Source organism: Metopolophium dirhodum, chromosome 2, assembly GCF_019925205.1.
Source record: "Metopolophium dirhodum isolate CAU chromosome 2, ASM1992520v1, whole genome shotgun sequence".
In the NCBI taxonomy this organism is placed as follows: Eukaryota; Metazoa; Arthropoda; class Insecta; order Hemiptera; family Aphididae; genus Metopolophium; species Metopolophium dirhodum.
This window is the reverse complement of record NC_083561.1, coordinates 24631992-24655940: the sequence shown is the minus strand read 5'-3', so window position 1 is coordinate 24655940 and position 23949 is coordinate 24631992. Positions and strand designations below refer to the sequence as shown.

At 33.2% G+C, this 23949-nt stretch overlaps 1 long non-coding RNA gene across 1 annotated transcript in view; it reads left to right on the top strand.

Moving 5' to 3' along the window:
* LOC132938231 (uncharacterized) overlaps nucleotides 1–23949 on the top strand; it is a 320472-nt gene that overhangs the window by 183321 nt on the left and 113202 nt on the right. The window contains exon 3 of the long non-coding RNA XR_009663892.1: nucleotides 20192–20285. This is a non-coding gene — a long non-coding RNA (uncharacterized LOC132938231). The remainder of the gene's footprint in view (nucleotides 1–20191; nucleotides 20286–23949) is intronic.

The following is a 23949-nucleotide window of genomic DNA, read 5'->3' as shown; positions in this document are numbered from 1 at the left end:
GGTTCTATTATAATAACCTATATAGTATTTAGTTATGAACTTATGACTATAATAATATGTGTATAACAACTGTTTTTGTACTGTGTGTTAATTTTCAAGATTATTGTTATTTTTACCTCATTCTAATGTAAAATAAATTGTATTATACAAGTGGCAGCTGTGGAACTGTGTATTTTTTTAACGACGCGTTTTCACATGAATTCTAATGAGCACAATTTAATTCGTCGAAAGGGTTAAAACAAAATCTTCAATAGGTTTTCAATTGAAACGTGAGATAAATTATCTCAGATAATAATAATATAATACAATGGCATGTGTGCGGCGTAGTGAGCAGTACTAAAATAATAGTATATTGTATAATACAATAAAGTATATAACTGTTTGTATACTATACAATATATATGTTATTTATATAATATAATATATATACAGATGTGTATATAGTCGTATAGACTTGAAATTCACTGGCGTCTTACCAAATCGTTTCCATTAATGTTTTCAGGAAGTTCAACTGATGTCTTAATACAGATAACAAGCCCGGACGAGTCGCAATCCGATTCGTCGAGGACGACCAAAGACCAGAACCGATGAAAGTAGATGTACTACCGCAATTATTATACGTACATGCGAATATCGAATAGTAATAATTCTGCGGTCTTACGATAAACTGTATATATATATATGAATATGCGTGTGTGTGTGTGTGTGTGTGTGTGTGTGTGTGTGTGTGTGTGTATCGTGTACATGCTATACACAAGAGTTCAATGCTAAAATCGTAAAAAGTAATTTAGTTGAAAGGAAAGACTACGGATTTGATATTACAAGTTTTTGCACTAAAGAACGCCAAATAATATAAATTAGTTGAGTGTACATATAATATAGGGTTGGAATACTAATATGTATATATATATAGAAAATGTTAAATATATATTGATGTAACCATTTAGAAAATTACAAAAAAAAATAATATGATTTATTAAACAATTAGGTAATGTGCAGCTGTTTGGTAAGTGGTATTTGTGTCTTAGAAAACTTAGAACTACATCTAAAGTTTATACGCGGGAAAGTGCACTAACTGAAAATTAAAATATAATGTATAGTGTGTACAACAAAATATTATATTTCGTGTTATGGTCGGGTTAGATTATTACGAATTACGGTGTATTTGTTTTTTAAATTTATATTTTATACATATTTTGTCATATATAACTTACATTTTTACAACAAGGGAGTAAGTGATGATGTTTTGATACGTTTTTTTTATGTGCTGTGTGAAGAATCCATTCAATGATTTAACACCCGAAAATTAGATGGTAGTGGGGCACTGGCGTCATTTCCGATTCAGTGGTCGATTATGATTAGTTAATCCCTATAGAGATAACTATACCTAGTTTTTATTATTATTGGGATAAGAAGAACAGAAAATTGTAGATGATATTAATATTATAAACGTATAGCAATAACATTATATGATTGTTTAAGCAATTTTATTTGTGCGCAATATTCACGTTTTCGATCGAAGTATATACTCTATAATATTGGTTGTTAAATAATATTCAATAATTATTAATAAATTGATCAAGGACTTTCATATATTTGTGTATTCTTTTCTAATAGTGGTTCAAATTGTTTATAGCATTATTTAGTTATTTTATGACGAGTAATGTATTCACATCTCACACTTTTAGAACAAGACCGCCACAACTCAAAATGTATAGTTTTTCAAAAAAGTGATTTGAAGTTTGAATCAAAGATATTTTGAAAAGTTCTTTACCTATATGCATTTGAAAATAAAAACTTAAATACTTTCAAACATACTTTAATACTTAACAATATGACTTTTTCGAATATTATGAAGTAACACTCTCAAATCAAAAAGTTAGACTTGTGGCCTTTTAAAATTCGTAAGTAAATGTAAGACGGACATATTATTTTTATATGTGGTTGTACCTATTGCATACAGAAATTAATTTTAAGACAGCCATATACTAAAATATGGCAATGCTGATTTTAATATTATTGTGTTACAATATCTGAAATTATAAAATGCAAGACCGCCTCTAATACAACTCTTAATACTGCTGTTTTGCACGATAGTTAGTTTTTATTAAGAGCAAATAAGTCTTGAATTTTGACTTCAGTGATTAATTGGATAAATTAAAATAATTATTCTACTATAAAATATATATTACTTTCTTGCTTTGAAAATAAGCTAAAAATTAAATAATTCAATACTGACATATCTTTTTAGTGTCTACACGAAAAATTATATTGAATGTGGTGGTCTTGCATTTTATAGAGCTATATTTCACTATTCGAAAGTAGTCATAACTTAAAATTTATGAATTTTAAGTTGTGGTAGTCTTTAGTTGTAGTTGTAGATTATAACACGTCATAAATGGTAATATTTAAGAAATATCTATATTATGACTTTAGCCTCTTAATTATTGCCCCAATCATTATAATTCTTTTAAATTTATTATTTTTTTGAAAAACATACAGAAATAGATATATTTTATTAAAAAAGTTTTAAGTATAGCTATAATAAACAATTTAAATTTGTATTGTTAAAATTTTTTAAAAGATATGTACATTTGTATAGCTTTATATTTTGAGGGATTAAATATTATCTGTACATTGTTTGCATGGATACAAATCGATAGTAGCAACCTTTGTGAAATACTAGCACCAAACACGGAAAGAACATCTTCACTCCTAGAACTTCTCAAAGAAACAAACCTTCTGCAAAAAATATAACACAAATTCTAACATACCACATACAATTCAAATTTTTATATATTATTAGTATCATATTAATTATCTTATATACGTTTTTTTTTCCTCTTCTGTATGCTCTAGTATCATTAAGTAAACTATAATTAAACTGTAACATGTATATCTTAAACGCCAATAACCCTGGCAGTTGAGGCGTATTTCTAAATAAAAAAAAAAAAAAAACAAATCGATAGTCTAAAATGATTAAAATATAATGCCTAGTCGTATTTCACTTAAAGAAATATTGGAATTGTTTCTACAATAGATTCCAAAACCTATTTTTATTTTATTAAAAATGTACAGTTTCAAAATGTACAAAACTTGATTCAAAATTGAGGTGTCAAAAACGTAATACGTATTATATTATTACCGCTAAATGTAATAATAGGTTAATTCACTCTAAGGGATGGGAATCTGCAGTTTTTCGTATATTATTTAATATTCCGCGTACTGGACCATTTTTCTGTATTGATATATCATAATGTATGGCAAATAAAAAAATTAAAGGTCGTCCGCTTCGGGAAAAGCATTTTTCGTCTTCTATAATTTCGTATATAAACGTCCGCTATACAGCCGTCGACACAAAATGAAATGATTTTTTATAACGACGCCTAAATACGAGTGACTTTTCATTTACCACACTGACTATATCACGGTGATATAGATGTATGTATATAAAATTATAAATCTATACTGCGGCGCCGTCCGTAAATCAATCGATGCAGGAGATCATAAGGCTGTAAGGGTGGGGCGATTATTCGATGTACATTTTCGTCAATAATTAATAATATTATGCCGATCGTATTGCCCACTGCCCAGTACCACCACCCAAACGTTATTAATAATAATGGAAAAAATAAAAACTAATAGGTAAATATCGTAAACGTACAAAAACTACTGCAATGCAGCGCGCACACACACACACACACACACACACACACACACACACACACACACAAACACACACACACTCACACACACACACACACACACACATACACACACACGTATACACAATATATTATATACGGAAGAGTGGGATTGGCTATGTGCAGCGTATAAACTGCAGTGTAATGTAGTACGTGCAGCAGCACCGAGGATCTACCTACATAATATTATATATAATACAATAATAACAATAATAATAATACAAATAATAATAATAATAATAATAATATATACTCGCGTCGTGCCAAGTATAAAAACGTTTTCATTGTTTTCTTTATCGGTTTTTATAATGGCCGATGTCTTGTTTTTCTTATTGTTTTTTCTCCCCCTCGTATATATACCTACCTACTGCAATATACATGTCGCCTTCGCGTATATAAGTCATAAGACGCCGCGCCGCCGCCGTTTCGGTTTCGATATTATATTATATATATTATAATATAATGTACTGCGTGTGGCGCGGCGGCGAAGAGGAACGCTCGCGCGAGGGAAAATACGAAACAGAAAAACGAAAAAGGCGTCGCCGATAAAAGGCATCCGTGCGACCCGAATAAATTAGGCGCGCGCTGCCAGCAGTAAACCGTATATGACGGCGGGCGAGATTAAAATACGAAAAAAATCCGCTCCGAGAGGAGGATCGGGAAAAAAAAATTAAACGATTTATTATAAAATATTATATTATATATTACGCATAGATCCCCGAACGACTGTTGTATAGGTATTATTCTCATACAATTATATGACGCCAAGGCCCTCCTCGTATATTATGCTGTACGGTGCGTGTAACGCGTTTTTAACGACCATTTGACTGCGAAGTATAGGCGCCGACTTGAACGATATGCTTTCGGTTTTCGCACACTGCCCAAAGCATATCATAATATATAGAGGTACGAGTGTGCAGCTGAGGAGACTCGGTCGGTGGTCGGCCAATCACCGTCGCCGCCGCAACGTTTTTTACCTATACAGAACCGTATGCGATATACTATTGTTATCATAAGATATTATTATATATTTTATTATTATTATTTTAACAATATTAATGCAGCGCCGCCGCCGTCCCTTTGAAAATAGTCGGCGACGGCGGCGGCCGCAGATATGCGTGCGTGTGTATTGTATTATATATTATATCATCCGAAACAACGCGAAATTGGTGCTTTAATATTATTATCGGCGATAAAAAATTACGATCATTTCAGTAATTTCGTACGTTTGCTCGCGCTAAACCGTATATGAACTTCAATATTTTATTGCACACACACAATGATGACCGTGCGAGCACTCGCAATCCTTTATTTTATAGACCCGAGTGTGCATATAATAATATGACATATTATAATGTCAGCGTATACGCATTGCGCGCATTCGTTTCATTTTCGATCGGTTTTCAAGCGGTTTACGGGCCAACATCAGAGTAGTGTCTTGTCACTGCAATATATTATTATAAGATTTTATCTATTTGATTGAAAGCGAACAATCACCGTTTAGACTTTCAAAGTCATATTATATTATGTTAAATTATTCATGACGAAAATTTTGACACGCTCTTACGATAATACCTTTTAATCTTCCAACCAATACTCAAATGTATAATACCTATATATTATATAACATCGAATTGCCACTACTAATAAATTACTATATAGTAGTTATATGATATATAATATATTATACACAATCCGTTTCATTTCAATAAGAATTATTACAATTTTCAATTCGTATATAATATAATATTATTTTAATTTTATCCACAATATCATATTATATTATAAGTTAAAACTATATAGTCGAAGCTGCTTTTAATTTTTAAAAAGCTTTTAATAGCTTAGTATTATTTGATCGTTTTATATTAACAACTATAATATTATAAGCACTCCATAAGAGTTGGTTTACTTATCCAATACAATTATTATAATATCATTTCATTATTGTCTTGTTATTACTATGAAAACTATTTTAAAATTCGTATTGAGTAGGTGAAATATTAACAAAATAATAATATGAACAATATTAGTGCCTATATGATCCGCTTTTTATGAACTATTTTGTTTTATTGAAAATTATTCAATAATAATGAAATAACAACTATAAATCAAATCAAACATTCTCTGTCAATGAACAATCTAATGTGTTATGTAGCTGCTGCAGACTGAAAATGCAACAAAATAGTACAAACAATAATAAATGCACCCACTATACTCTGCAGCTTTATACTTTTTATGTGCTTTATCCTTAATATATACGTAATCACTGCTAGGAAAGAATCACTCAATATAGGGAATATGCCAATTCCTGCCCCAACAACCGAATAAACTGGTATAAAGCTCGTCCGATTTATCATCGAAGCTGGACTCGGCGAAATAATAAAATGATAAGAATATAAATGTATATAATTTTGAACTGAACCATTGTCAGCTTGCAGTTGACACTTGACGCCAAAATAAATAAATAATGAAAGTCGTTTGTAGTTCTTTAAAACTAAATTAAAAACACTCGACATGACTCAGTTGCAAACGCCGAATAACGACACATTATGTATACATTGTGCGGCTTATAGTAATATTTCATAATCTCATTTTGTCATCTGGCCGAACGTTCGAGGCTAGAAATAAAATATTTTTGAACGCCATTGTAAATCTAACACCTACGTGTGTATATTATATACATGGCTGCACGTTATCTATACGCAAATCTGCACTGTGTGTATAAAGTGATTCACGAACGGAGGTAGAAATACCTATAAAAAAAAAACTTTATGCAGAGGGCGTAGGTAGTTTTAATCGAAACGTAAAAAAATAAAACTTAACGAACGATCCGTATACTACCTATATACATACAATGCGTTGTAGATAGACGATGTCGAATTTTATTTTCGGCGGCGCTCGATCGTATCCGATATAATATATATTATTGTAACTCGAGCGAAACGTCTCCAGTCGGCCATTTCACCGATCGGACCATTTGATCGAAATGGTTTTTCAACGGGGAAAAAAAGAAAAAAATATAACGAAAAATAATTGCGAAAAGCCAGTTTTTTTCTTCTCTTTTGCTTCTTCTGCAGCCGGAGAGTATCCGTGACGGCGGCCCCGTGTTGGTGCACGAGCAGCTATCGGTAAACCGACGAGGCGTGTTCGGCGCGGGGAAGGCAATTTCCACACCGGTACATTCATATATACATGTACATTGTACCTATAATAATATAACATAGGTTTATCTGGGCGGCGGCGGCAAAAACAAGCCCGCTAAGAAATACGTGAATTATTTTTATCGCTTTTTCTCTCCTCGTAGGTCCGTTTCCTCGTGTTTTTTTTTCCGCCCCCGTCAAACCCTATACTAGACCACTTTCCCTCTCTCGCCGTACCCGTTCCACGCCGTACGTCCGTCCTCGCCCCTTTTTATTCTCCCCGGTACAGGAATTGGATTCCGCAGGGCGATTTAAAAGCGTTACGTGGCAGGAATGAAACGCGCGCGGCTGCCGACTCTGCCCGCTGCATCGGCACGCGGCGGGCGAACGGGAAAATAAGAGAAAAAACGGTACACGGCGGCGGCAATGCGCAAGAGTAACGGAGCAGCTCGGCGGACCCGGCGGGAAATTCGGAAAGAAATATATATAAGAGTTAAAAAAAAAAAAGAAGAAAAAAGAACCCGAGAGAGGAAATAACCCTCCGGGCGGCGGAAGCGAACGAGCTGCGGGACCTTTGACCGGCGACGGGGGTGGGAGGAAGGGGAGGGCGAAGAGCGGCGTGGAAAAAAAGAAAGGAGGAAACGCCCGGCGCGTATATATTTATCTGGTGTATATATATATATATATAGATATGTATTATATACATATACATCCTTGGCCATTTGTATTCAGACGGGGATAAACCCGGGAAAACTGAGGCCGTTAAAACAAACTGCCGTTTGGTATTGCCAGAATAACTTATTTTTCCTACAGGGCACGACAGTAAGTTATAATAGTGACGGTTCGCGTATCCTACATATTATATATATATATATATATACACACACACGTATATATTATTATGTGTACACAGATACTGCGCCGCGACGGAGGTACGGCTGTAGCGGTGGCTGTGGAGGTGGCTGTGGAGGCGGGGAAATAGCGCATGAGTCCTTTTAGACATACAACGCGCGTAGAGAAAAAATGTATAAAACGCTCGCGTATAATATGTATATACGTATTATATTATATATACGTGCGAGCGAGGGTATAATAAAAAGGTTCATCCCTTTGTTTCGGGCGTTTTCTTTTGAATATAATATTATGCAATATATATAATGATATTTTCTTGCGCGTATTTATGCGTAAAACGTTAGTATATATTATTATTATTATTATTATATCGGTAGCACGCGAGTATAAATAGTATATAATACGATATTATAATATATGACGTACATGATGCAATACGCGAGTTGAAAGTAAATCGTTGTATACTATCGTGTACGAGATGAACGACAAGCGATACACACGAGCAGGTCTCTTTTGAATACATCACATGGGTTTTTTTTATTTTTACATATTATTATAACGTCAACTCGCCGATTGAATTAATATCACACTATTTTGACGTTTGCACAAAGTCAAGACCACGTCAAAAAACCGAAGGGGTAAGAATTGAATTCGGTTTTTAGGTTATTCAACATAAGTCTAGACGTATAGCATTAGATTTCCGTTGTGTCCGTCCACCCGTTAGTTACCAGTACCACATGGTTATGCGACTGATAATATTATTGTGATATTTATAACACATTTATTATTGTTCGTAGTTACTTTACATATAGTTACGATTGCTTGTATTAAAAGATATTATTAAATTGCGATTGATTTACGAATATAATTGTACTTATATTGTAAAAGTATTTAATATAGATTAAAACTGTCCAAAATATATATCATCAAAATATGTATGAAAGTTTTTTAAATTCTATTCGGAATAATAGTTTACATTGCTTTGTATTAAAATACGTATGGAAACCGGGAATATAGCAAGCTCGCAGAGTGAGCTTTCATGACTTTACTATTGTTTTTATAGAATAATTGTTGTATAGGTACAACTGTATTATACATAATATATTTCTGATCACATTTTTATAATTAGACAGATTATATATTATATATTCGCCGTTGTGCCCGTGTCTTGAATTATCAAATTGTATACACATATTATACGTGCATACAATTTGATACATTATAATTTATAATGTATCGAAGTATTCGAAGCTTACATTTAGATAATAGTATATTATTGTTATTTGTTACCCGAGTACGGATTAATATAGTAGAGCAGGCTGTGTTTGTGCGTGCACGTAATTTATTCGACGACGTGTTAAAATATGCAATTGTGAATAATTCTGCGAGGGTGCATATGGGGTGCGTGTGAATGGAGGTCAAGTTGAAATTTCGTTTAAAACGAGGTGAGCCAAAAAAAAGTTCTTATTGATTGTGACGCTTTTAAAGGTCAATCCACATCCCAGAGTTTTAATAAACAGTACAATATAAAACTAAGCGGGCTGCCGAGCTCCAACGATACAAAAACGGTTTTTATGCTACGGTTTAATGCCGATTTCTGAGGGACAAAAAACTTGTAGTAAGCAGTATAATCAGTACCTATGTGTATTAAGTAATTAGTGTTGAAGAGTGGTATTATTTACTAACGCACGTACCTACTACGATATTGTTTGGAATAAATCGTTCTGCATATTCACTAACCGTATTTAAGTGGATAATAATTAAAAAGTACAACTATATTAGTATAACTAATAATAGTCTTCATATCGCTGATATCTCTTTAGTACCTATTAATTATCACAACTATATTTGCTTACGTTTGAAAAAGACTTATGCTATAAATAAACAAATCTAAATAAAATAACATTCGAGTGTACCGTATTAAAGTGATTGGCACTGACCTTTTATTATAAATGCTCGGTACAGGGTTTACAATTAATACAATTGATAATAATATGTATAATTGAGTTTTTATTTTCATGATGAGTTCATTACCTACATAATATTACATATTATATTAACATAAAAATAATATAAAATACTAATGTATTTAATGCAATGTATTTAAGGTCGTCGGTTGTAGCAGATATCACTAATTTAGTTTAATTATTACTGGTTATGATACGTGTTTATTTAATTCAATATCAATATCACAGCTCATAATATTGCTATTACATTTTTGATTTGTATGTATAGGTATTATACGTCATAGATATATATATACATATATTTGTAAAGTAATATACTAATATCAATGGGTATTTTGTGAAACTATTATGTGAACATCAGGTCTTTTTTTCTTCTCTGATCAAATGTACTTACTGGGTTATAATTATTATTAATAGTAGTTAGTTATCTATACGTATAATGGCTACAGATGACACGGGCAGTTTGCTTGATAAAAAAAAAAATTGTAGGTATATTAATAACCAATGTTATTACTTAATATAGATTGAAAATAAAAAATAATTTGTATACTATGAATAAAATATATTTATTTTATTTAAGTGTTCCATGTGTAAGTAAATTTTTGAATGTAGGTACCTAATACGGCATATTAACAATAAATAATATTAAAAAAATACTATTTTTTTTTTTCAAATATCGTTGTTATACCATATATATAGACCATTTAAAAATTGACTACTGAAATTGTAATAATTATTATCGGTTAAATTATTTATTATTTTGGTAATAGAATAATTATATTATGCATATTATGACTTATATATTAGATATGCAATATATGCATATAACAAACAATGTTAGTACATACTTAATTTAAAGTTCTTATCGATACAATTACTAAATCAAATTTGTTTATATCGAATCTTTAAAGATTTGAACATTGTTAAAAAAAAATAACTTAAAATAAATGATATAAAAATAAATTTTTTCTTAAAATTGTATTCGTATATACGTATATACGCATATTTTATTCAATTTTATGGCCCACGACGATAGACGTTTAAACAGTATTTTAGTGTAATGATAATAACTATTGTTCATATACATTCTTTTTTATGGTATGTTTATCTGTCACACTTACTTATACAGCACTCGTAATTTAGCTAACACATCAGAATATTGATTTTTCAACAAATTGTTTTTCGTTAATATTTTCTTGATCCTTTTGAAAATGTGTGACTGTGATGTGTTATTCTTCATGCCTATATAAATATCTAAAAAGAACTTCTTGTTTACTGTATTTAATTTTAACTGTTGTTACTTGTTTATGTTTGTATTTTTTTTGGAACCGTATTATTACCTATGTAGGTATGTGTTTTTTTTACCTACAGCCTACATACATTTTTTATAATAACGTCCTTTATAACATATACCTAGTATCTGTTATTTTATTTTCAATATTAAATATTTGTTTTTTCGTGAAATCGTAGGGTCACTATATCGAATGCGTTTAGTATAGAACGAATGACAGTCGTAAATAATAATAATAAAAAAAAACAATATAAAACCAACAATAGCCGAAAGTTGTTTTTTCAAATGCGATTACTAATTATCGTTTGATTTGAAATGTATAATACTCTATACTTTTGTGACGTGCTGCTAGTTACTATATATATCATTGTAAAATCGTCGAAAAGTCACTAAAATATTTTGACCCAACATGGTTGACCCCATTTTGAAACATATAAATCACTCAGACCCGAACAAAGATTTGTCCCAAAATGTGTTTTATATTAGACACGGCTTGACTAATTTAAGTGGTCACGGGATTCCTATTTTGTAGCTTCGGATGTCAATAAATCATCACGTTCGACCCAAATCGTTACGTATTAGCCGATGGAATTTCGTTCAATTGTATAGTTTAATACATATAAGACGTTGTTTGTCGCCTGTCGAATAACACTTTTATGCCATCATAATATATTGGTGTTGTGCCTTCGTGGTTAATAATCCGATGATATATAGATATAGTTTTATACTCAAAAGTGAGTAGGTAAACGCTTATGACGCACTATCCGTGTGACCCGATGTATTTTAAGCGTACGTGTTCAAACCGTTCTTCTCTGTATAGAAAAAACTCTTCGAGTTGTCCTAAAAATATTTAAATTTAAAAATGTGCGTTTCTTGACAATTGTTTGAAAACAAAATTGTATAACGTTAATAATAGTAATAATATTATTGATGTTCAACAGCTCAAGTGGTATAATATTTAATATTATCTAACTGTCTGGTCTGATAATCGGTGTATAATATGTAACATAATATTATATATTATACGCGTCCATATATTATTGTTGTACCTATATAATATGAATTCCTATGTATACAATTGTGTCGAGCGCTCAGATTTAGATCAGATCGAGTTATTTAACTCTATATATAGCTGTATGTATAATACACTCAAGGGTTACGTGAAAAACAATAAATTGTGTTTGGTGAAATCGCGCGTAAAACTGCGAGACAAAAATCGTATTGTATTGCTTTGCGCATTCACAATTTTATTATTATATTATATATATATATATATTGTATACACGCCTAGAACATTATATATTATGTACCAGCTATATATACGTATATGATCACGCATTGTGCTGCGCTGTAAGAAACGCAGCTCGAATCGCGTACAACAAGCCATTGGAAAGTTTGGTTTGAAACTGTTCGAACAAAAAAATAAAACAAAATAAGAACGGTTAACGTGATATGAATCGACTTCCGCCGAGCGCGGTATCTGATCCGAGAATAATCGGCATTTGGCCTAATAGAAAATCTCAACGAGATATTGTATTCAAGTATATATTATTATTATTATTTTTAAGCATACACTATCTTTAGAGTTCACATAACTTTAAAACTCTGCGTGTATAATCTATACACGTATACCTATATATATTATTTTGTATTATATAGGTCGACGTAGAAGAGCGCGCGACGGTCTCGCGAGCTTATTTTACGAATCGTTTAACTTTGCGCGCGTTATAAAAACGACGCATTAGAAAACGACGCGGCCATTTGGGAAATCTCATTTATATGGAGATTTTTTGGAATGCGGTATCAGACGGTGCTAACGGCGTTGGTTAAAAGAAACGAAAGAAGGAAAACTTTAACATCGTAATATATATATATATTATAATATGCCTCCCGACCACCGCGGCGGTTCTTTCGTGGGAATGAATTTTTTCGTCGAAAAACGTATACGCCTATTATATTATATAGGTTGAATGGTAGTATATTATAACATGTACCTACCTATCACTCGCGAGCTATCTACAATATTATGTGCATTAAGACTGAATATCTTAGGCTCTTAGCCCCTTAAAAAAAATTCACCCCATTATCGAAACACGCATTAATATCTATATATTATGTACATTGTACATGTACCATGGTAGCCGATCGCCACGTGATCCAAATTTGGATGTCACGCGCAGTTCTTTGTATTTACCGATAAGTACAGCGAGGGGTTTTTTTAAAGTTTAATTTTAACGTTTTTGAAAAAACAAATACTTAAAATGACTTGAAATGTCATATATTTGTTTTAAACGGCTTACGTCTTTTGCTGTTAATTATATTTATTAATTAATTAAGAATGACATCCCAAAATTAAGCTCGCGGCCGTACTAAATAATTATTTTTATTACTGATGTTACCCTGAGGTCGAAACCCAACGTTGACCCCTTAAGAACCAAAATCTTCATAAATGAGTTTTAATATTGGATCTTAATCTTTTTTTATTTGTATCAGCATGATGTATGAAACTCAATCTGTTTCATAAAGCAAATATTTATATACCTTTTAGTATAATAACTAGTAAACAATATGTATAATGAGTTTAAAAGCTAGATAAAAAACCGACTAAAATGTCTTATTATGATAATGCAATGGCCCAATAACGCGAGCATGATAATATTTATTTTAAATATTGTAATTATTACAATTTGTGAATTATGTAAACGAATAAATTTTAATATTAAATAACATTATTAAGTACTTATAGGTATAGTGGTTGAGAATGTACGTAAAATAAAATGGTAGGTGGAGGTGTGAAACATCTCACTTAATTATTTTAGAATTTGTGTAAGTATACGATTTGTACTAGCCAATGCATAACGATATTTGTCGCTTATGACACCCTCATCAACACACATTTATAGGTAGTTAAAATTCTCCGTCTTATGTATTCGTCGTACACGACTCGCCGCCACTACGCTTATGGATACCGCAGACGCAGTCGAAATCCACTATATATTTTATAATAAAGCTGCTATGCAGCGCGATGTCCGTGACAATACTATATAACAATATAAGGTATTGCAGCAAACTACCAGCAGAAGTCGCAGCTGCTGCAGTACAATCTTATTCTAATGCATAATATCTATGTATATGTAAGAATCCAACCAAACTCAGGCGTATGTATATTGTATAAATATATATATAGGTACACGTGTCGCACACCTCACGCGGGGTCGATCATATATATATATATACATACATACGGCAATAGCAATCCCTCGAGTTTGGGCCATAGGCGCACGACTGCACGAGGCGTCGTCGTATGTATAGATATAATATTGTATACATATATAATATTATATGTAACTGTATATTATTACTATTATTATTATTATTACTGTTGTTGTTTCGCTAGAGGAGACTCGGCGGGTGGAGAGAACGAGAGGGAGAGTATGCGAGTGAGAGAGAATCGCGAGCGCTAGCTGCAATTATGTCCTCCGCGGGTCGTCGGCGAGTTGCTGCCGCAGTGGGAATGGGGCGAAAAGCTTTTCGGAAAAGCATTAAGATAGCAGCGGGCCGTGCACCACCTAAATCCCTCGGGTGCGCAATGATGTGTGATACGGCGTCGTGCCCGGGAGTCGGCCGAGACCGCCCGCCCGCCAACCCACCGCGGCTATACACAACCGAGATGAAGTCCTCGCTGCTGTTTTCTCTATCCTTCTCAGTCCTTCTCTCCTCTTCTCTCTCTAACTCTCTCTCCTCTCCTCCACACGTACAGTATTCGGCGACCAAACTTCTGAGCGCGCGCGGATCTTAGACGACCCGCGTACGCTAGCGCGCATAATATATATATACGTAAACATTGTTGTATATATGAGAAGAAAAACGCAACCCCGCTCTTCGACCCCTCTCACCCTCTGTGGGGGATACCTCACCTACCGCAACTGGCCCGAAGAGAACCACGTGCCCGGTTCATACCACCACCTCCTCCACCACCACCGCCGTCTCTGAGAATTGTGTATATATAATGCTCGCGAAAATCGATAAGCGAACCTTTCGCCCGGACCGTATCGCGCATACAATGCCGGCTGTTGCTGCGTGGGCGATGGGCGAGTAGACGTTACACACACACCCCATCTACACACTTCCACTTTGTGAGTGTGTATGTGTATAACCGATTTTACAGAGAGAGAGGGAGAAATAAAAACAACCGTTCTCCGTTTATATAGTTCGGTTTTGGTGTATATATAACGTACTGTTTATATACGTTCGGTATATGTTATATCATGGTCGTCTATACAATATTATATGTACGCCAATGACCAATGTTTTCGACTGGTTATGTCGTCGTCGCCGGTTGTATCGATATATTATTATCACGTGATTGCCGCCGCCCTAGCATAAAGAATCGCTGCAGCCATTACGACCACGCGAATGATATATATTATAAATTCGCGAACATTCTCCTCCCCCGGTCTCGATATAATATTCGCGTCGATGGGATTTTCTAGAAGAGATATTATTTATATTTCAACGGGATTTATACTGTCATTACTATTGCGCTGCAGCGATTTCAGACGATCTAACCAAAAACGTCCACTTGGCAATGCAACAAAAACTAATTAAATCTGAAGAGCGCGGTGATAAAAAGCGACGTGTCAATTATAAACAAATATAAAACGGTGTACATTATTCGAACAGAGTTAAGTTTTTATAAGAAATGTTAAATGGGTTTAAGGGAAATTGTTTGATACCTGTGTACAATTATATTTTAATGGTATTTTCAAGTCCAAAATACATTGGCTTACAAAAGTAATTATTTTTTATTACAAACATAAGAAATGACTTAATAAATCGTACTTAAACATGGACGATTTTATCAAAACTCTATTCGAAACCTGTTTTAGTCGTAAAGAGTGACACGAAATAACATTATAAAAGTCAATTAACATTGAATACGCCAAGTTAAAATAGATTGTGTCGGCAACAATTTATATAAAAAAAAGAAACCTTCTGCGCCCGCGTGCAGTATATAAGAATACATTTTATTTAAATACATTAAGACGTTGTTTTTTTCTATCGAAAAAACATTTTACTAATCGTTTATTACATCTCAGTTGTTTCTTACATATGGGACCTACAGGTAGAGACATATATGGGTTTTGGGATTGAAATAAAATTTAATTATTCTATATTTTCTCTTAGAATTTTTGAACGCAACTCTACACATATAAATTATATACAACTGTATATAGTTACTCGTATGGTCGTTCATTATATAGGTATATATGTATTTAATGAGGTGTGTTTTGTTTTCAACTTTCATAAACGGACTCCACCGCGAGTATGTGAAAGAAAAATCTGACGAGATAGCCACTTTGGAAAATTATATTTTCATCCGTCAGTATTATTTCGATTGGTCCGTTTATTCCGAGATGCCTAAATTATGTGTTAACATGAGGTGAAAATATTTCTGAAGGGTTTCATTTGCGGTGTCAGTTTATAATAATATACACTCACGAGTTTTCGTCAACGAGCAAAATATGTAGATACCTCGTAAGTCGTAAAACACAGCTGTCAACCGTAAATCACTAACATACCTACACACCATCTATTGTAGAATGCATAATAGTAGACAGAACCTACACCATAGTATCATGCAGAGTAAACGTGAAAATCTTAAATATTGAAGTCGTCGAAAAATTGTGTTCGAATATTATTCGCGTATTTATAGATTTAGTATTTGACAGCTGCTGACACCCATCTGTAATAACATATAATATTAAAGTACAGGAATTGATGCAATTTACCCGTTTATCGTAGGCATTGTGAAAATTTGTAAAAAAATAAAATTATAAAATATACCTTTCCATGAAGTACCAGCTCTAACCGTTATCTAGTTTGTTCAATGCTCAGGGCCAACCAACTAGCGTTTCCTATAATGTAAATTATATCGCGGTAGTATGCAGACATACAGTGTATACCTAATACATTGTTGATTATTATAGGCTTTTGAACTCAATTTTTGGAATATTATGATGCGCTCACTGTCTCTTTCGACAAGACATTGTCACGGGACACACACAGTGGCGCAAATAGGCGGGGGGCTTGCGGGGGCTTAGCCCCCTCAAAAAATGTTCAGACATATTTCCTATTTTCACCACCGACACACACGTACACATGCACACACACATACACACACCCATATAGTATATATTTTATAAATGGTATTCTCGCGTGCGTCCACAGTTTCTATATTTTTGGCGGCGGTCGATTTAATAATCGCAATAAACGTTGTTACGGACACGTGCGCCCCACTCACTCGGTGGCGCCGCGCAATTTCGCCGACTTTATACCACGCTGCAACCATGTGTATATATATATATTTACTATATATTGTAGTATCACAGTATAGTATTAGTATAGTGTTATAGTAGTATATAAAAGTAGTAGCAGCAGTGTACGGCAGTCGTATAGTAATACCGAGTGAGCGTAACGGGCACGGCGAAACACAAAACGTTTACGAAAATTGGCCAACGACGTTGTAACGGGGCCGTCGTCGTCGTGTGTATAATATATATATATGATATCGTGTCGCCCTTTTATATTCCGCCGGGTCCTTAATGAAAACTCCCAACAGACATTCCGACGACGTGTCGACACGGTCGTCGTACATATTATACACTCGGCGGCGGAGGCGCATAACCCGCCGTAATATTACTATCTGTACACACATAATATTATTATATAGGTACACATTATATGTATACTTTCCCCCGCGCGAATCGTCTGTTTTTATCACCGTCGTCTTGCGTGTACGCGTACACGCACACGTGCGCGGATATAATACTATAACCTATACAGGCGCACTTTTGTGTGTGTGTGTGTGTGTGTGTGTGTGTGTGCGAGTGTGTCTGTATAGATCGTATTATGTAATATATGTAATAAAGCGTGCTGCAATGTATGTATATCCGCACGTAAATAGGTGCAGTATACGCACGTACGGCGAAACGGGGTATATGTATATATAGGTACTGCTGGAGTTACGTATTATTATGACTGCTGCTATTACAACTTTGCCGGAAATGTGTATTTTTACCTATACGCAATATAATACACGCATCCGGGCGATAAAGTCGCTTAAGACACTAATCAGACTCTATATTATGCGCCTCGTCTCCCCGCCGCGTATATACACATATGTGTAGGTAGGTACGACGTATGGCGGCGGTAGTGCTTAAAAGTTTTCGGAAGTACTTCCGTTTCCCATCGTATGTTATGTACCTATACGATTACACATTATACTTAGCTCTCGCGACTACGTCATATATTAAATTATCGTATACCGACATATATACCGCGGTGCAGTACTGCAGGTGCGGTACGCGTGTCCGCGAGCGCAATATTTATTGTTGCGTATAAATTATGTTCACCGACTTTACAGTACGGTTGCCGGAGCGAAGTTTTGATGCGAATGAGCAACGCGACCCAATGCAATCAACGTTGGGTGCATCGGTTGTACCTATAGTTAGGTATCGAGAGTCGTATAAAATGATATATTGTGATTATATAATATCGGAGTACACGAAATTCTGCACCCTCTGCTGAGACGCAGCGAATTGCGTCAGCTACAGCTGAAAGTGCGTATTTAACGCATAAAATACAACCTTATTCAACCATTTGATCTTTTGCATACTAACGTACTATAACGTACTATTTTTTTATCATCATAATATATTACAATATAGGTATCATTCCGCTCGTCGGAAATATAGGTAAATGGTTGAAAAGACTGGTTGTTGGTCACAATATTATTACTGCACCCGAAACTATCGGCTACTTGGTGCAGTCTACATGATAAGCGCATCTGTGTGTGTGTGTGTATAATATATCTTTACAATTTGGTTCCCACAGACTTGCTATAAAAATTAACGAAAACGGTGTTCATTAGTGCAGAATGCAGATATTGTCTGATCGTCAACGCGCTATTTTAATACAACTTAATACAACTACCAATAGGTACTAATGTACCTACTATAACTTTAAACGTTCAACAATTAACTTGAAACATTGTTAGTTTCTAAAAAGTGTTATACGTCAAGTAATAGTAGGAAAATATGTCAGATTATATGGCTTTCGTTTTGATACATTATGATCCTATATCTATCATCCATAAAACCAAATGTGGTCGCTTTTTCTCAGAATATTACGGGCGCGTGATTTTTTAAAATATGTAATATGCACGTGGGAAAAACACGGACAGTAAAGGTGAATATGAAAGTCTAATAGCCATTATAAGGTTAGAGTTAAATAATTATTTTGGTCAGGAAACTCGTTTAATCCGTTGATAAATCATTGAATTTTCAACAAAATGAACTGCAATCGATAATTCAAAATATTCATATTAATTCTACAACTGGGCAAAATCGATTAAAAATTATTCCACTGATTGACTTCAATATTTCATTATAAAAATATAGAAGATACTTACAAAAAAATAATCGAAAATTGTTAATCCTTCCAATATGTTTGGTGTGCGTTTATTTAATGTATATTTTGTAAATTCATAGGTAGGTCATAAACTATAAAAGCAATTATAAATGTATATTCATAAAATATATAGTCGGTGATGGTATGAAAATATGTACTCTGCTCGCCGAATTTGAATCCCAATCCGTCCTTGAATTATTCAACTGTATAATAGTGAGGATGAAAGTTTTCATAGATATGGAAATGGCGTCGCGCGTTTATAGATATATTATACCGAACGAGACAAGTCGACCATATTATTTATGTATTATAATATTCTGTATCGTGTGATATGCGTAGCAAATATGCCGAATAGATAGTCTCGTACATTTTTCCCACGCGTGAAATATGGATATTATTATTTATTTCATATATACGTCGATGTTCTCGGAATTGAACTAGCACTGACACAGTCGTGTTTGGCGGCGTAGTAAACACAACGAATAAAATATTGCAAAAATTTGTTGTCAGTGTAGATTTTCTCGGTGCACCGATCATAATATAATATAATGATGTTAGCCATACATCTATGTATTTGCGGTGTCGTATGTTTATGTATATAAAATATTATAATTATAATATTATGTTATGCGATATAAGACGCGCGGTAACCAAAAAAAAAAACAATATTTAATTTATTTCATGTTCGAATACACTACCTGACTTATTATTTATTTATCGAACAAACAAATTTATAGGTTTTTTGTTGTTGTTTTTTGTTTCCAGACCGAGAAATTAGAATAAACATTTCTCATCAACACGGCGAATCACATTGGAAACCGAAGAACGAATAATGATAAATAATGAAGAATAATATACGGTGAGTATACCTACCTTTTCGTATATATATATTTAAGTAAGAGTATGTTTGAGGGTCGCGTTTACTAGTGGGTAATGGAGGAGATCGTCACCCCTCTGAAATTGACTTTATAATATATTCTGACATCTGAGTGCGAATAGTCAAGTAGCTATTGGTTGGTTTTATTGAAGTGCACTGCTATTTTTGTTAAAAGTTATAGATCTTTCTGTCTATATAAGTAGGTACTTAGGTATCACTAATAGAGATTTAATAAACTTTGCATAGGTAAATATAATGTTGTCAATTTCTAATCCTTAAAATATTTTTATTTTTATTCATAGGAACAATCGTTACAAGACGCTTATGTATCTGCACTGTATTTATTTAATATCACTCATATCCTTTGTTATATAACGATACCTACATTTTATTGTACATACATTGATACGTGTAAAGACTTACACTCAACTAAATCATAATGACTAATGAAGAAATTGAAAAAAAATAAATAGTATGATTTAAGAAATAATTATTATAATATTATTGAATTGCAATAATTAATATTTTCCTAAAGGGGGTTGTTCTTGATAAATTGCGTGTACCTACATGTTTATTTGTGATTTAATAACAATTACCTACAACCACAGATGAAAATATTTTTAAAAACCCTGGGAAATAGATCTGCTGTAAAGTACGTTTTGAGTGTACTTCGTCATTGAGTAGGTCACTGTAATAGATGTGTTTAATTTGAATTCAATGATAAATTATTGCACACGAAAAACGGTTCAGAGCGGAAACTGTATATATAGTTGTCTATGTTTCTAAATTTATTTTATTTTATTTAATTTTCTTGTGTTGAACTTTTTTTTCAGAGTACATCGTATATTTTACTATATTATGTATAATAATTGTTATTATCGCAGAAGTCAGCGAATAGGTTCGTAGACTGTGATATAAATAGTTTAAAATTGGAAAGTTCAAATATTTTGATATTTAATTTATTGTGCAGGAAAATATAATAATAACATAATAATATTATGTAATGGTAAAAAGTTTCAAGACCCCACAATTAATATTTTTTTTTAATTTCGACTTAACAATAACAAAATCGTTAATTTCGTTTAAATATAATATCCTATAATATTTATCAACAATTTAAACTATATTATATGAGCGCTTACCAAATAAATTGTGACTATAATATGTATAGTTGATTCTTTTTAATTTCTATATAAAAAACTTATGATGAGTAACCTCAAATTATGAGTTCAAATTTTTGACTTAGAAAAAACTATTTTACCAATGTAAATCAAAAAAATTTAAGTAGGTATACTGTATGGAATATACACTGATTTTCAAATGGATTGTGACGTCACTTAAGTGCCAATATTAATTGGACAGCTTATAAGTGTCAATCGTCAAATGCGGATGATTCCCATAGGTTTTAGCATTGAGTAGCACTAGCACTATCTATAATAAATGGTATTAGCTAGGTATATAGGGCTAGGTATACTATATAACCTAGCCCTGATACCTAATAGATAACTACTTCGGTCGGTCCTAACAATCCTAATCTCTACCAAACGCAACAACAACTGCACTGAAGAAGTTGAAGTATAATAGATAATGTTATAATAAATATAGCTAGGTTAGGTTATATATTACATGTGCACATACAACGACAAAATCGTGGATACCATGTCAATAAAGTAGTCGCTTTTCGCCGTTCGAATATTTTTCTGTTATAATATTATAATATTATCTAGTAAACTATTATACACCAGACGTTTAATACGGATACATACTGCAGATGCAGGTCTTGAGGTTGGTATAAACGAAACGTTCCAACGAAAGCGCAAACAATCATAGAAACATTTCAGACGGCGGATGCGTTCGGCGATACGAATCGTTTGTAACGTATATAGACACAGAGATCTTTGCTCGTCATCTGCAGTTACAGAATAATATATTACCGTGGTATATAATGTCATGTTATACAGTTTACCGACAGTGTACGAAAAATAGTTTGTATACACACTATCCGTGCCCCGAAACGTCGTCCAATTTATTATAATTTACAATCTACATTTTGATCGTCCGTGGAGAAATACGATACGACCTTACGCAGGGCTACGATCTCTATCGTTATTATAATAACATATTATAATATTATATAGTATTTTACGATATAATATTATATAAGACGTGTACTTATGTACTCGCCGACACGAGAGTTATTACGATAACTGATGCAGCTGTGGCGCGGCGCTACGGATCGTAGTTCGACTTAGCGTTACTAGATTGCATGACGTGTAAGTTTTCGCGTTTAAAAAATATATTCTTAAGAGTTTAAAAACACAAAAGAATTGTCGTCAGATCGCTTTGAACGAGAGCCAAGGATCCTAAAAGAAAATCAATTTTTGAAGTTGTTTCGTCTACAAATCATACAACTTTTATTTTATGCTTATGTCATATAGATATTATGTTGTATATATGATATTGCACTCAAACAGTTAAACATACCTACATAATATTCAAAAAGTTCTGTTTTAAAATCAAACTCTAATTCCGAATTCAAAACAATTCTTACATTTTGGTAGCACCTTTTTTCCGAAACATTATTTGGCGTCTCGTGATTTTATTTTAGATACAAATTGCGTTAGAACGAACCATTTTGCACGAAAGATTGGACAAATTATGAACAAACATTATATTACTAGCGTCTTGAATTACTGCGGTTTCTAAATAATTTAAATATTGCTGTTATTGTGTTACTTATATATGTATATATATATTAAAAAATGTTGGAGTTTAATTTATGATTCATTAAGAATGGCACGTATAATAAATATGGCTGTAATTTTTAGCAGGAATTTTATTACTCGTTTGTCCGACAAGTTTCTGCGAATCTGTACAATAATTTAAATATTCAAATTTTATATTAATATACCACGTTTTCTGAATAGAATACTTTGACATGCAGCGCCGATGAATAATGCGTATCTAAGTATTTTGAAAACGCCGTGACGTTAACCCAACGTTTTTCTCTCTTTTGATTAAAAAAATCATTAGAAATGATTATATTAGTGCTATTTTGTGTGTACACTGCAATATTATGCAATTTTCAAAACACATCGTTTGTCTCGGCGAAAGCAAGCTATCCGTATCAGTATATTATATTAGGTATATAACAATAGGAGAGTACAAAATAATTTTAAGTTTTTCTCGAAAAAAATTTGATCACCTGTTCGTCTTAATATGCTCGCTTTGTTGTATGCGCATATCTTTGTACGTGGCATTATATCGTAGCATGTTCTTATTATTATAATATAAATACACAGCTGTACTCGGGTTGTTCTATTGGTGTTTTTTTTATAATTGGATAATATTGCTTTACGGTATTATACAATATTATTATTATGTTTTAATCTGGACGCGACGATAAAGCATCGTTGATTATTGTCGAATTAACGGCGGACCGCGCCCAACGCGCACTCATTACATAATAATATTATAATCTAATAACGGCGGCCGTCCGAAAAAAGGGTCGACCGGGGTTCATTATCAACTATACCCGTCGCCCTGCAAGTACCACGACCGCGGTATCGTCGGTCCGGTCTACATAATAATATATTGCAGCGCATGTCCGTGCGCGTGTGATCGGTAGCTGCACATTATTTAAATT